The sequence below is a fragment of the Lycium ferocissimum genome, chromosome 10 (assembly GCF_029784015.1).
Source record: "Lycium ferocissimum isolate CSIRO_LF1 chromosome 10, AGI_CSIRO_Lferr_CH_V1, whole genome shotgun sequence".
Lineage (NCBI taxonomy): Eukaryota > Viridiplantae > Streptophyta > Magnoliopsida > Solanales > Solanaceae > Lycium > Lycium ferocissimum.
This window is the reverse complement of record NC_081351.1, coordinates 64,385,550-64,399,583: the sequence shown is the minus strand read 5'-3', so window position 1 is coordinate 64,399,583 and position 14,034 is coordinate 64,385,550.

Genomic DNA, 14,034 nt, shown 5'->3' with positions numbered 1-14,034 from the left:
CCTTTGTTTATACTACTTTCCGCCATATTCCATATCAACTCCCACATTCATAACGACAACCACAATATCACTAACAACAATCGTCATTCATTCATATGATTCGCATTTCACAATTCCATCTCAATTCTCCACAATCATGACTAAAAGTCCATCGTCGTATTCTTTCATATCCAATACTTATTTCATGTTCTAAATATCATTTATAACGTATTCACAACATCAACATATTCATTTCCATGATTCAATCCAACTACTATTCAATAATGACACTATTTACACATTTGATGACCCATTTGTTGTACTCTTCTACAATCCATGTGTTTCAACCTATAAATACTTCAAACAACATGTAAAGATCATGAAACTTACCTTAGATGATGGAGGAATAAGCTTAGAATGGTGATTCACCCTTAGCACCAAAACCCTACTTTATCTCTCTTGGGATTTCTTGACTTGAATGACTTTTAATGGGTTTGCTTCACTTGATTCATCTTAATTCTTGATATTGATCTTTGATTTCTCTTGTTTTCTTATGGATGAAGTGGGTGGAATATTCTAGAGAGGTCTTGAAGTGTAGAGGTGAAGTGTGAAATGAAAATGAAATGAAAAGGGTCCCTTATATTAAAAATCCATTTCAGCCCGACCAAGATATACGGTCCGTATGTTTTATACGGTCCGTATGTCTGGTCGTAGATCTGGTCCAGTGAAGTATGCTCTACTGGACTGAATCTACGGTTGGACATACGGTCCATACATTTTATACGGCCAGTATGTCTGGCCGTAGGTTGGTCCAGTTTTCCGGAAATCGTTTCGTCGACTCGTTTGATCTACGATCCTTGTGGAACCTTCTTAACACTTGTTCCTTACTTCAATACCATTCTAAGGGACGTTATAACTCTTCCTTAGGGCATCATTCATACACCATTGGTTCAACACTCGTAATTCCTATCCGTTACTCAACATATGACTTGCTTTCCTTAACAACTTTCTTTCCTTAACTCGGATGTCTTTGGAAATCTTAATTAGGATCGTCAAATACTATTTCTTACTTGTCCAAACCTCGTATACATCATACCCCTCGCTCGTCTATTCACTGTACGCTAACGGGAAATTTTTCGAGGTGTAACACATACCTTTGGCGCTTAACTATTCTATCGCTTGCTCGTCCTCCTTTAACGCGCTCGTTTATACCTTCAAGGGAATTCATGTCGTCATTAGCTAAACAATCATGAGAACGTACTTACTAACGCTAGAGAAAAGCATTTCCTTTGTTTATACTACTTCTCGCCATATTCCATATCAACTCCCAACATTCATAACAACCATCATAATATCACTAACAACAATCGTCATTCATTTACATAATTCGCATTTCACAATTCACAACAATTCTCCAAAATCATGATCAAAGTCTATTGTCGCATTCTTTCTCATACAATACTCATTTCATGTTCTAAATATCGTTTATAACGCATTTATAACATCAACGCATCCATTTTCATGATTCAATCCCACTACTACTCATTAATGGCACTATTCACACATTTATGACCCATTTCCTATACTCTTCCACAATCCATGTGTTTCAACTCATAAATACTTCAAACAACATAGAAAGATCATGAAACTTACCTTGGATGATGGAGGAATAAGCCTTGGATGACAATTCACCTTTTCCACCAAAACCCTATTTCATCTCTCTTAGGATTTTCTTGATTTGAATGACTTTAGAGATGTTTTCCTCCACTTGATTCACTCTAGTTCTTGTTGTTGATCTTTGATTTCTATTGATTTCTCATGGATGAAATGTTTGGAATGTTCTAGAGGTCTCTTGGAGTGTGGAGGTGGAAGATGAATTGAAATGAAATGAAAAAGGGTCCCTTATATAAAATCAAGTTCAGCCCCAACCAAGATATACGGACCAACATACGGTCATCTCTGTCCCGTAGATCTGGTTTTTATAGTTAAGGCTGAATCTACGGTTGGACATACGGTCCATACATTTTATACGGCCAGTATGTCTGGCCGTAGGTTTGTCCAGTTTTCCGAGAGTTGTTTCGTCGACTCGTTTGATCTCCGATCCTTATGGAACCTTCTTAACACTTGTTTATCACTTCAATACCAATATAAGGGACGTTATAACTCTTCCTTAGGGCATCATGTAAAACATCATTAACTCAATACTCGTAATTCCTATCTGTTACTCAACATGTGACTCGAACCCTTAACAACTTTCTTTCCTTAATTCGAATGTCTTTGGAAATCTTAATTAGGATCATCAAATACTATCTCTTACTTGTCCAAACCTCGTATACCTCATACCCCTCGCTCGTCTATTCACTGTACATCAACGGGAAATTTTCCGAGGTGTAACAATAAAATTATATGTTTCCGTTGAAGTTGTTACACCTCGGAAAATTTCCCATGAAGTGGACGAACTAGTGATGAGAGCGAGGAGTGCGAGTGTATAATGTTTCATGGGCAATGTATGTAAATGGATGGGAATGAGTAGAATAAAAAGTCTAGAATTGTGAAACGTTGGAAGTTGGCATACGCTTGGTCGTGAAGTCCAAATACACCGTAAAGTGGAATATGTAAATTGTCGTAAAATGGCATGCAAAGGTTTCAACTTTCGGTGGAGAAATGGTTAAAAAATGTGGACGGACCGTAAAGTGAAATACGGCCCGTAAACCATGGTCGTAAATCACCATGCATCTGCCTTCTCGCTTAAGGTTAAATACAACCACGAGGGACGGTCCGTAAAGTGGAATACGGACCGCAAACCTCCATGGACGACCACCGTTCAACTCGGCCATGCATTTCGAATTCATTAAATATGAGGACCAAGGCTTATTTCATTTCATTTATACACTACACCACTTCTTGATATTGATCTTTGATTTCTCTTGTTTTCTTATGGATGAAGTGGATGGAATATTCTAGAGAGGTCTTGAAGTGTAGAGGTGAAGTGTGAAATGAAAATGAAATGAAAAGGATCCCTTATATTAAAAATCCATTTCAGCCCGACCAAGATATACGGACCAACATACGGTCCGTATGTTTTATACGGTCCGTATGTCCGGTAGATCTGGTCCGGTGAAGTAATGAATCTACGGTTGGACATACGGTCCATACATTTTATACGGCCAGTATGTCTGGCCATAGGTTGGTCCAGTTTTCCGAAAATCGTTTCGTCGACTCGCTTGATCTCCGATCCTTGTGGAACCTTCTTAACACTTGTTCCTTACTTCAATACCATTCTAAGGGACGTTATAACTCTTCCTTAGGGCATCATTCATACACCATTGGTTCAACACTCGTAATTCCTATCCGTTACTCAACATATGACTTGCTTTCCTTAACAACTTTCTTTCCTTAACTCGGATGTCTTTGGAAATCTTAATTAGGATCGTCAAATACTATTTCTTACTTGTCCAAACCTCGTATACATCATACCCCTCGCTCGTCTATTCACTGTACGCTAACGGAAAAATTTTCGAGGTGTAACATTCTTCCCCCCTTTTGGAACATTCGTCCTCGAATGTTAAGTCGTCGGGGATTCTAGAAAAATTTTGCCAGAATTTCCCCTGTAATATGACACTACCGTCCTATTACAACAACCCATAATACCATTGCCTCACAGGGCCACAACATGATAGTAATATAGATTGGCCACACACGACCCATATACATAAAAATAAAGCATACATACCTTATCATCTCGGCGTTTCGTCATAGCTTTCTTCCGGGGGCTGAAATAAATGTGGATATGTGAATTTTATCTTCTCTTCCGCTTCCCAAGTCATTTCTTCTCGATTGTTATTTCGCCACAGGACTTTAACTGAAGCTATTTCCTTATTTCGAAGTCTTCGTACCTGCCTGTCTAGAATGGCAATTGGCACTTCTTCATAAGCTAGCTTTTCTGTGATCTGAACATCGTCTATTGGCACAATCTTTGTGGGATCTCCCACACATTTGCGGAGCATAGAGACATGAAATACTGGATGGACTAATTCAAGCTCGGAAGGCAACTCTAATTCATACGCTACTTGACCCACCTTGCGGATGATTTTGTAGGGTCCAATGTACCGAGGACTTAGCTTTCCTTTCTTGCCAAATCTCATCACCCCTTTCATCGGTGATACTTTCAAGAATACCCAGTCATTGACTTGAAATTCTAATTCTCGCCGGCGGTTATCCGCATAAGACTTTTGGCGACTTTGGGCTGTCGACAATCGATCTCGTTCTTGAATCAGCTCGGGGCCTATCAATTGCACTTCTCCGACATCAAACTATCCAATTGGAGATCTACATTTCCTTTCATATAGAGCTTCATACGGAGCCATTTGGATACTGGAATGATAGCTATTGTTATAGGCAAATTCGATTAGGGGTAAGTGGTCATCCCAACTACCACCAAAATCTAAAACACATGCCCTTAGCATATCTTCCAAAGTCTGAATAGTACGCTCGGCTTGTCCGTCAGTTTGCGGATGAAATGCCGTGCTGAGCCTTACTTGAGTGCCTAGACCCTCTTGAAAGGATTTCCGAACTTACGTCCGTGATGATAGATATTGGAATACCGTGAAGCCTTACAATCTCCTTAAGATACAACCTTGCATAATCTTCAGCTGAATATGTAGTTCTGACTGGGAGAAAATGAGCTGCTTTTGTCAATCTATCCACAATCACCCATATGGAATCATACTTGCCTCGAGAGCGGGGCAATCCTACAATAAAATCCATATTGATCACTTCCCATTTCCATGTAGGAATTTCTATTGCTTGCAATAATCCTCCTGGCTTTTGATGTTCTACCTTTACTTGCTGACAATTCGGACATTTGGCTACAAATTCTGCTATGTCTCTTTTCATGCCATCCCACCAATACATCATTTTGAGGTCATGATACATTTTTGTCGTTCCTAGATGAATAGAATACCGAGAGTAATGAGCTTCTTCTAGAATTCGGCGGCGTAGTTCCGCCACATCCGGAACACATAACCTATTCTGATACCTGAGAACCCCATCTACCGAGACTTCAAATGGTGACTTTTCTTTTGGAAATTTCACACCTTTATAATACTTCAATTTGGGATCCTCGTATTGACGCTCTTTTATTTCCGCATCCAAGGATGAAACTGTGGGATTGTTAACACCGACTCCTGCATCGCCTGAATCAATTATGCGCACTCCAAGGCTAGCTAGTTGCTGGAGTTCACGAATCATTTCTTTCTTCTCCGAGGGTACTTCATTTAAGCTACCCATTGATCGGCGACTAAGCGCATCCGCTACTACATTTGCCTTTCCGGGATGGTATAAGATATTCACATCATAATCTTTTAATAGTTCTAACCACCGCCGCTGCCGCAGATTTAACTCCTTCTGTTTGAAAATATATTGGAGGCTCTTATGATCTGTATAGATATCGACATGCACGCCATACAAATAATGTCTCCACATTTTTAATGCATGAATGACTGCAGCTAACTCGAGATCATGAGTTGGGTAGTTCTTTTCATGTTTTCGCAGCTGCCTTGAAGCATAAGCAATGACTTTTCCATGCTGCATTAATACACATCCCAACCCAACACCGGAAGCATCACAATACACCACATAGCCATCCGACCCTTCTGGAAGTGTTAAAACTGGAGCTGAGGTTAACCTGTCCTTCAACTCTTGGAAGCTACGCTCACAAGCGTCATTCCACTGAAATTTTGCTGACTTCTGGGTCAACTTCGTCAATGGGGCTGAAATAGATGAAAAGCCCTCTACGAATCTCCTGTAATAACCTGCCAAACCCAGAAAACTACGAACTTCTGTAGGCGTCGTAGGCCTTGGCCAAGTCTTCACAGCCTCTATTTTCTGAGTATCGACCCTAATGCCATCATCTGAAATAACATGGCCCAAGAATGTCACAGAATTTAGCCAAAACTCGCACTTTGAAAATTTTGCATACAATTCCCGAGTACGGAGAATTCCAAGGACAATACGTAGGTGATCTGCATGTTCTGATTCTGTGCGAGAATACACTAGAATATCGTCAATGAATACTATCACGAACAAGTCCAAGAGAGGCCTGAATACATTATTCATTAAATTCATGAACACTGCCGGGGCATTAGTTAGCCCGAATGACATTACTCGGAATTCATAATGGCCATATCTTGTCCTGAAAGCTGTCTTGGGAATATCTTCTTCTCTGACTCTCACTTGATGATAACCCGATCTCAAATCTATTTTGGAAAACCACTTGGCACCCTGTAGCTGATCAAATAAATCATCAATTCTTGGGAGAGGATACCTGTTCTTTATCGTCACCTTATTCAGCTGTCTATAATCAATACACATTCGTAGGGAGCCATCTTTCTTTCTCACAAATAGGACTGGTGCTCCCCACGGCGATGAACTGGGTCTAATAAACCCCTTCTCGAGCAAATCTTTCAACTGAGCCTTTAATTCTTTCAATTCTGCCGGAGCCATTCGATAAGGAGGAATAGAAATAGGTTTAGTATCCGGCAACACATCAATGGCGAAATCAATTTCCCTTTCTGGAGGAAGGCCTGGAAGCTCATCTGGAAATACATTCGGAAACTCATTCACTACCGGAACAGATTGGAAAGTTGGCGATGTCGCCTCGGTATCATGAACTCGGACTAAATGATAAATATAGCCCTTAGCTATCATCTTTCTTGCCTTAAGGTAGGAAATAAACCTACCCCTTGGGGATGCTGTATTACCTTTCCATTCAAGTACGGACTCTCCCGGAAATTGAAATCGAACTAATTTCATTCGGCAATCGACATTAGCATAGCATGAGGCCAACCAATCCATACCCATTATAACATCGAAATCTAGCATTTCTAGCTCCATTAAATCAGCTTTGGTTTGGCGATCGCATATCACAATTATGCAATCTTTATACACTTGTTTAGCTATCACGGGATCACCAACCGGAGTGGATACCTCGAAAGGTTTGATCGACTCGGGTTTCACCCCAATACGATTAGCAACATAGGGGGTAATATATGATAACGTGGAACCCGGATCTATCAATGCATACACATCATGAGAAAACACGACCAATGTACCTGTGACCACATCTGGAGACGACTCGAGATCTTGCCGTCCGGCTAAAGCATATAAGCGGTGCTGTGTGGCACACCGCGGATGCTCCCCCTCGGCCTCTACCTCGACCCGGAGTCTGGGGAGTCTGCCCTGTAGGACGTGCCGAAGAGGATCCCGCCGCCGATCCCGTGGGTTGAACCCCACCTCCGCCATACCTCACCGGGACGAGTCTCGCATCAAGTGTCGTCCGCCCACAAATATAACATGCATCCGTGCCCCGGCGACATGGCCCCGAGTGCAATTTTCTACACCGGTCGCATCGGGAACCGGTGGTCTCCCCGACCGTAATCTCCCCAAACTGAGAACCTGGGGCCCTCGAACTCTGGCCCTGTCCTGAACGAAAAGAGCGATCAGATTTCCTGCCTGTGAACCGGGGAGGTGCACTCGTCACTGACTGGCCTGAGTGCCTAGAATATGTCTGTCTCGATCCCCCTCTATAATCACCGCCTGTACCCATAGATCTAGCCCTTTTGCTTTGCCCTCTATCACCATCACGATCACCCTTCTGCGGAGGTTGTTGTCCTTCAAGATTTTGGGCATGTGCTTGAATACGGGAAATATCCATCCCATCTTGCAACGAAGCCGTTAGGCAATCCTTAAATAAATGCGGCCCTAAGCCACTCACGAATCTGTGCACCCGGTCGCCCATGTCGGCTACCATAGTAGGAGCATATCTAGCCAAAGAATTAAATTGAAGGCTATACTCCCGGGCGCTCATGTTACCCTGCTTCAAATTCAAAAATCTATCCGCTCTAGCTCGGCGGACCTCGGGCGGCAAATAATGACGAAGGAAGGCATCAACAAATTCTTGCCACACGGGAGGAGGCGCATTCTCTTGCCTCGACGCTATCCAATTGTTATACCATAATACCGCCACATCTCGGAGTCTATATGATGCTAACTCCACTGATTCGGTCTCGGAAGCATGAATAATCCGCAATGTTCTTAGCATTTCATCAATAAAGCCTTGCGGGTCTTCATCCGGTTTTGACCCAAAGAATTTCGGAGGATTTAGGCTCATGAAGTCACGGGCTCTAGTACTAGCTGAACGATCACTTGGGCCCGTATTTTGCCTTTGTGCCTGAGCGGCAACCAACTGTGTCAATAAATTAATAGCCTCGGTCACTTGTTGACCCGATGTAGCCGGTGGAGGAACTGGAGGCATAGGAGCTGGAGCTGAAGCCCCTTCTTGCTCTTCCGTAATAGGCGGAGTAGTGGAGGCACTAGATAAAGCCTCATGATGTGATTCATCCTCATTTGCATTCATGGGCGGCTCTCTTTCTGCCCGCCTCTTTGTCGTAGTCTTGCCCCTCGGGGCGGCTTTAGCTTTTCCTTTTGGCGGCATTCTGAAATCACAACATACTCATTAGGGAGGATTAAATCTTATACTCGGCTCTAACGCACGATTTCATATGAAGAAAGATGGTCATTTTTCCTAAATGTCCAGTAGCCTCCTGTTTATTAGCGTGGCGCGCAACACACCATAAACAAGACTCTACTAGACACGGCTCGTAGACACTTCCTAGGACCGAATTGCTCGATACCACTTCGTCACGACCCGAACTACGGGCCGCGACGGTGTCCGGGCTACCTACCGAACACCGCTCATCTTCGTTACTTATCTGCTCTCACTCATACTATATGCTCATAATCATAGAAATATATCATCATATGTAACGTAATTTCCTTTATAAACATAAGCCCTTCGGCTATCAAAATAATACATATATACATACACATACATATACATGGAGACCGTGGGACCATACTACCCACACATGCGTATCTACGAGCCTCTACTAGAGTATTAGACATATGGACGGGACAGGACCCCGTCGTGCCCAATCATGAGTATACACATATATGTACCAAAAGAATAATCAATGGCACCTCCGGACAATGGAGTGCTCACAAGTCAGCTACTAGCTCCTATGGATCGGCACCGTCTCCTTGCCTACCTGTGGGCATGAACACAGCGTCCAAAGAAAAGGACGTCAGTACGAACATTGTACTGAGTATGTAAGGCAGGAATGAAATAAACATAATAAGAATATCATGAGTCATGGGTAGAGGATACAACCTCTTGTAATTATAGATACATTTCATATACATTCATCATATAAGCATATCATGTACATTATCATAGCATGTGCCTTATCATATCACATTTACATCGTCCTGCCATACATGCATCATAACATCAATCATATATCATCATGTCGTTAACCCGCGTCCGGGTAACCATCATATGCCGCCCACTAGTGGTGTCATGCCCGACCTTCTAGGCTCGGTAGAATCATAGCAGCCAGCTTTAGCGGTGATATGTCCGGCCATCTAGGCACGGTGGAATCATATGCGCCCGCCTTAGCGGTGACATGCCCGCCATCTAGGCGCGGTGGAATCGTATCATCATACATATCATACATTTATCATCGTACATTATACATCATCATAGTCATCACTATCATTCATGTCATATTCATATCATGGTTTCATCATAATTTAATATCATCATACACATATCATCAATTCATACATTAGAACTTGGAAGCAAGTATAGTCATGTCGGGGTGACATAAGGTCGTGGACCCCCGATTTCATTATGGAGCCTTCGTAAGCATTCCACCTCACCTTGGAAGAATGGGCATAAGGTGAGTGTATACAATGGTCAACATCAATGAACTATGGATAGCTTCATTAGCTTAATAGGAGCATCATATCATAGCCTATAGCATCTCTAGACTTAGCTTGTCATTATCGTTATCATAGTCGTAACATATCTTTGATCTCGCATGGCTATTCGTGCATAATGGCTCGTAGCCTTCTTGAAGATAGGACATTTGTAATTAAAGAGGAAATTCATGCCATAGGACTCATGCCTTAGAAGAAAGGATTAGCCTCACATACCTTTGTCGTTTAGCTATTCTATCGCTTGCTCGTTCTCCTTTAATGCGCTCGTTAATACCTTCAAGATAATTCGTATCGACATAAGCTATATCGTCACATAAACATACTCATTAAAGCTATAGAAATTTGGGCAGCATTTCCTTTGTTTATACTACTTTCCGCCATATTCCATATCAACTCCCAACATTCATAACGACAACCACAATATCACTAACAACAATCGTCATTCATTCATATGATTCGCATTTCACAATTCCATCTCAATTCTCCACAATCATGACTAAAAGTCCATCGTCGTATTCTTTCATATCCAATACTTATTTCATGTTCTAAATATCATTTATAACGTATTCACAACATCAACATATTCATTTCCATGATTCAATCCAACTACTATTCAATAATGACACTATTTACACATTTGATGACCCATTTGTTGTACTCTTCTACAATCCATGTGTTTCAACCTATAAATACTTCAAACAACATGTAAAGATCATGAAACTTACCTTAGATGATGGAGGAATAAGCTTAGAATGGTGATTCACCCTTAGCACCAAAACCCTACTTTATCTCTCTTGGGATTTCTTGACTTGGATGACTTTTAATGGGTTTCCTTCACTTGATTCACCTTAATTCTTGATATTGATCTTTGATTTCTCTTGTTTTCTTATGGATGAAGTGGGTGGAATATTCTAGAGAGGTCTTGAAGTGTAGAGGTGAAGTGTGAAATGAAAATGAAATGAAAAGGGTCCCTTATATTAAAAATCCATTTCAGCCCGACCAAGATATACGGACCAACATACGGTCCGTATGTTTTATACGGTCCGTATGTCTGGCCGTAGATCTGGTCCAATGAAGTATGCTCTACTGGACTGAATCTACGGTTGGACATACGGTCCATACATTTTATACGGCCAGTATGTCTGGCCGTAGGTTGGTCCAGTTTTCCGAAAATCGTTTCGTCGACTCGTTTGATCTCCGATCCTTGTGGAACCTTCTTAACACTTGTTCCTTACTTCAATACCATTCTAAGGGATGTTATAACTCTTCCTTAGGGCATCATTCATACACCATTGGTTCAACACTCGTAATTCCTATCCGTTACTCAACATATGACTTGCTTTCCTTAACAACTTTCTTTCCTTAACTCGGATGTCTTTGGAAATCTTAATTAGGATCGTCAAATACTATTTCTTACTTGTCCAAACCTCGTATACATCATACCCCTCGCTCGTCTATTCACGTACGCTAACGGGAAATTTTTCGAGGTGTAACACAACCGGGCTTAACTAAAACAATCATGAGAACGTACTTACTAACGCTAGAGAAATTTGGGCAGCATTTCCTTTGTTTATACTACTTTCTGCCATATTCCATATCAACTCCCAACATTCATAACAACCATCATAATATCACTAACAACAATCGTCATTCATTTACATAATTCGCATTTCACAATTCCACTTCAATTCTCCAAAATCATGACCAAAGTCTATTGTCGCATTCTTTCTCATACAATACTCATCTCATGTTCTAAATATCGTTTATAACGCATTTATAACATCAACGCATCCATTTTCATGATTCAATCCCACTACTACTCATTAATGGCACTATTCACACATTTATGACCCATTTCCTATACTCTTCCACAATCCATGTGTTTCAACTCATAAATACTTCAAACAACATAGAAAGATCATGAAACTTACCTTGGATGATGGAGGAATAAGCCTTGGATGACAATTCACCTTTTCCACCAAAACCTATTTCATCTCTCTTAGGATTTTCTTGATTTGAATGACTTTAGAGATGTTTTCCTCCACTTGATTCACTCTAGTTCTTGTTGTTGATCTTTGATTTCTATTGATTTCTCATGGATGAAATGTTTGGAATGTTCTAGAGGTCTCTTGGAGTGTGGAGGTGGAAGATGAATTGAAATGAAATGAAAAAGGGTCCCTTATATAAAATCAAGTTCAGCCCCAACCAAGATATACGGACCAACATACGGTCCGTATGTTTTCTACGGGCCGTATGTCTGGCCGTAGATGCGGTCCATTGGAGTATAGTATTCTCGGGCTGAATCTACGGTTGGACATACGGTCCATACATTTTATATGGCCAGTATGTCTGGCCGTAGGTTTGTCCAGTTTTCCGAGAGTTGTTTCGTCGACTCTTTTGATCTCCGATCCTTATGGAACCTTCTTAACACTTGTTTATCACTTCAATACCAATATAAGGGACGTTATAACTCTTCCTTAGGGCATCATGTAAAACATCGTTAACTCAATACTCGTAATTCCTATCCGTTACTCAACATGTGACTCGCTTCCCTTAACAACTTTCTTTCCTTAACTCGAATGTCTTTGGAAATCTTAATTAGGATCATCAAATACTATCTCTTACTTGTCCAAACCTCGTATACCTCATACCCCTCGCTCGTCTATTCACTGTACATCAACGGGAAATTTTCCGAGGTGTAACAATAAAATTATATGTTTCCATTGAAGTTGTTACACCTCGGAAAATTTCCCGTTGGTACGCAAGTGGACGAACTAGTGATGAGAGCGAGGAGTGCGAGTGTATAATGTTTCATGGGCAATGTATGTAAATGGATGGGAATGAGTAGAATAAAAAGTCTAGAATTGTGAAACGTTGGAAGTTGGCAAAACTGCCCAGTGGTCGTGAAGTCCAAATACGGATCGTAAAGTGGAATACGGTCCGTAAATCACTGTGTCGTAAAATGGCATGCAAAGGTTTCAACTTACGCCGGTGGAGAAATGGTTAAAAACGACTGGTGGACGGACCGTAAAGTGAAATACGGCCCGTAAACCATGGTCGTAAATCACCATGCATCTTTGCCAAGGTTTCTAGTTCGCAAGGTTAAATACGACCACGAGGGACGGTCGTAAAGTGGAATACGGACCGCAAAGCCTCCGTGACGATCACCGTTCACCTCGGCCTGATTTCGAATTCATTAAATATGAGGACTAAGGCTTATTTCATTTCATTTCTACACTACACCACTTCTCTCTAGAATCTCTCTCTACATTTATTACACAAGTTTTCAAGGATATTTGAGGATCAAAAACATTAAATAAGTGAATCAAGAGTAAAGAAATCACCAAAGATCATCCAAGTCAAGAAATCCAAATGGAGAAAAACTAGGGTTTTGCTTAAAGAGGTTATTAGCAACCAAGGCTTGTTCCTAAAACATCTAAGGTAAGTTTCATGAACTTTTCATGCTATTTGAAGTATTATTGAGTAAGATTCATGGATTGTAGAAGAGTACAACAAATGGGTCATTAAAGGGATGAATAATGTCATTAGTGATTAGTAGTGGATTGAATCATGGAAATGAATATGTTGATGATATAAATAGGTTGTAAATGACCTATAGAACATGAAATGAGCATTGGATACGAAAGAATACGATGACGGGTTTTTAGTCATGATTATGGGAAATTGAGGTGAATTATGAAAAGCGAATCATATGAAAGAATGATGCTTGTTGTTAATCATATTGTGATGATTATTATGAATGTTGGGAATTGACATGGAATATGGCGGAAAGTAGTATAAACAAAGGAAGCGCTGCCCAAATTTCTATAGCTTTAGTAAGTATGATTTTACGATTTTATAGCTAATGTGATACGAATTCCATTGAAGGTAAAACGAGTGCATTCAAGGAGCACGAGCGAGCACCTTTAGAATAGTTAAGCGGCAAAGGTATGTGAGGCTAACCCCTTTCCTTCTAAGGCATGAGTCCTATGGCATGAAATTCCTCTTTTACTATGAATGTTCCATCTCCAAGAAAGTTAAGAGTCCTCTCTCGTGAATAGCTATACGAGATAAGAAAAATAAGATGAATACGAAAATGATGATAGCAAGCTAAAGTCTAGAAATGCTATAGCTATGAGATGATGCTCTAAGAAGCTAATGATGTAATATATGTAATTGATGATATTGATCATTGTGCACACTCACCTTATGCTT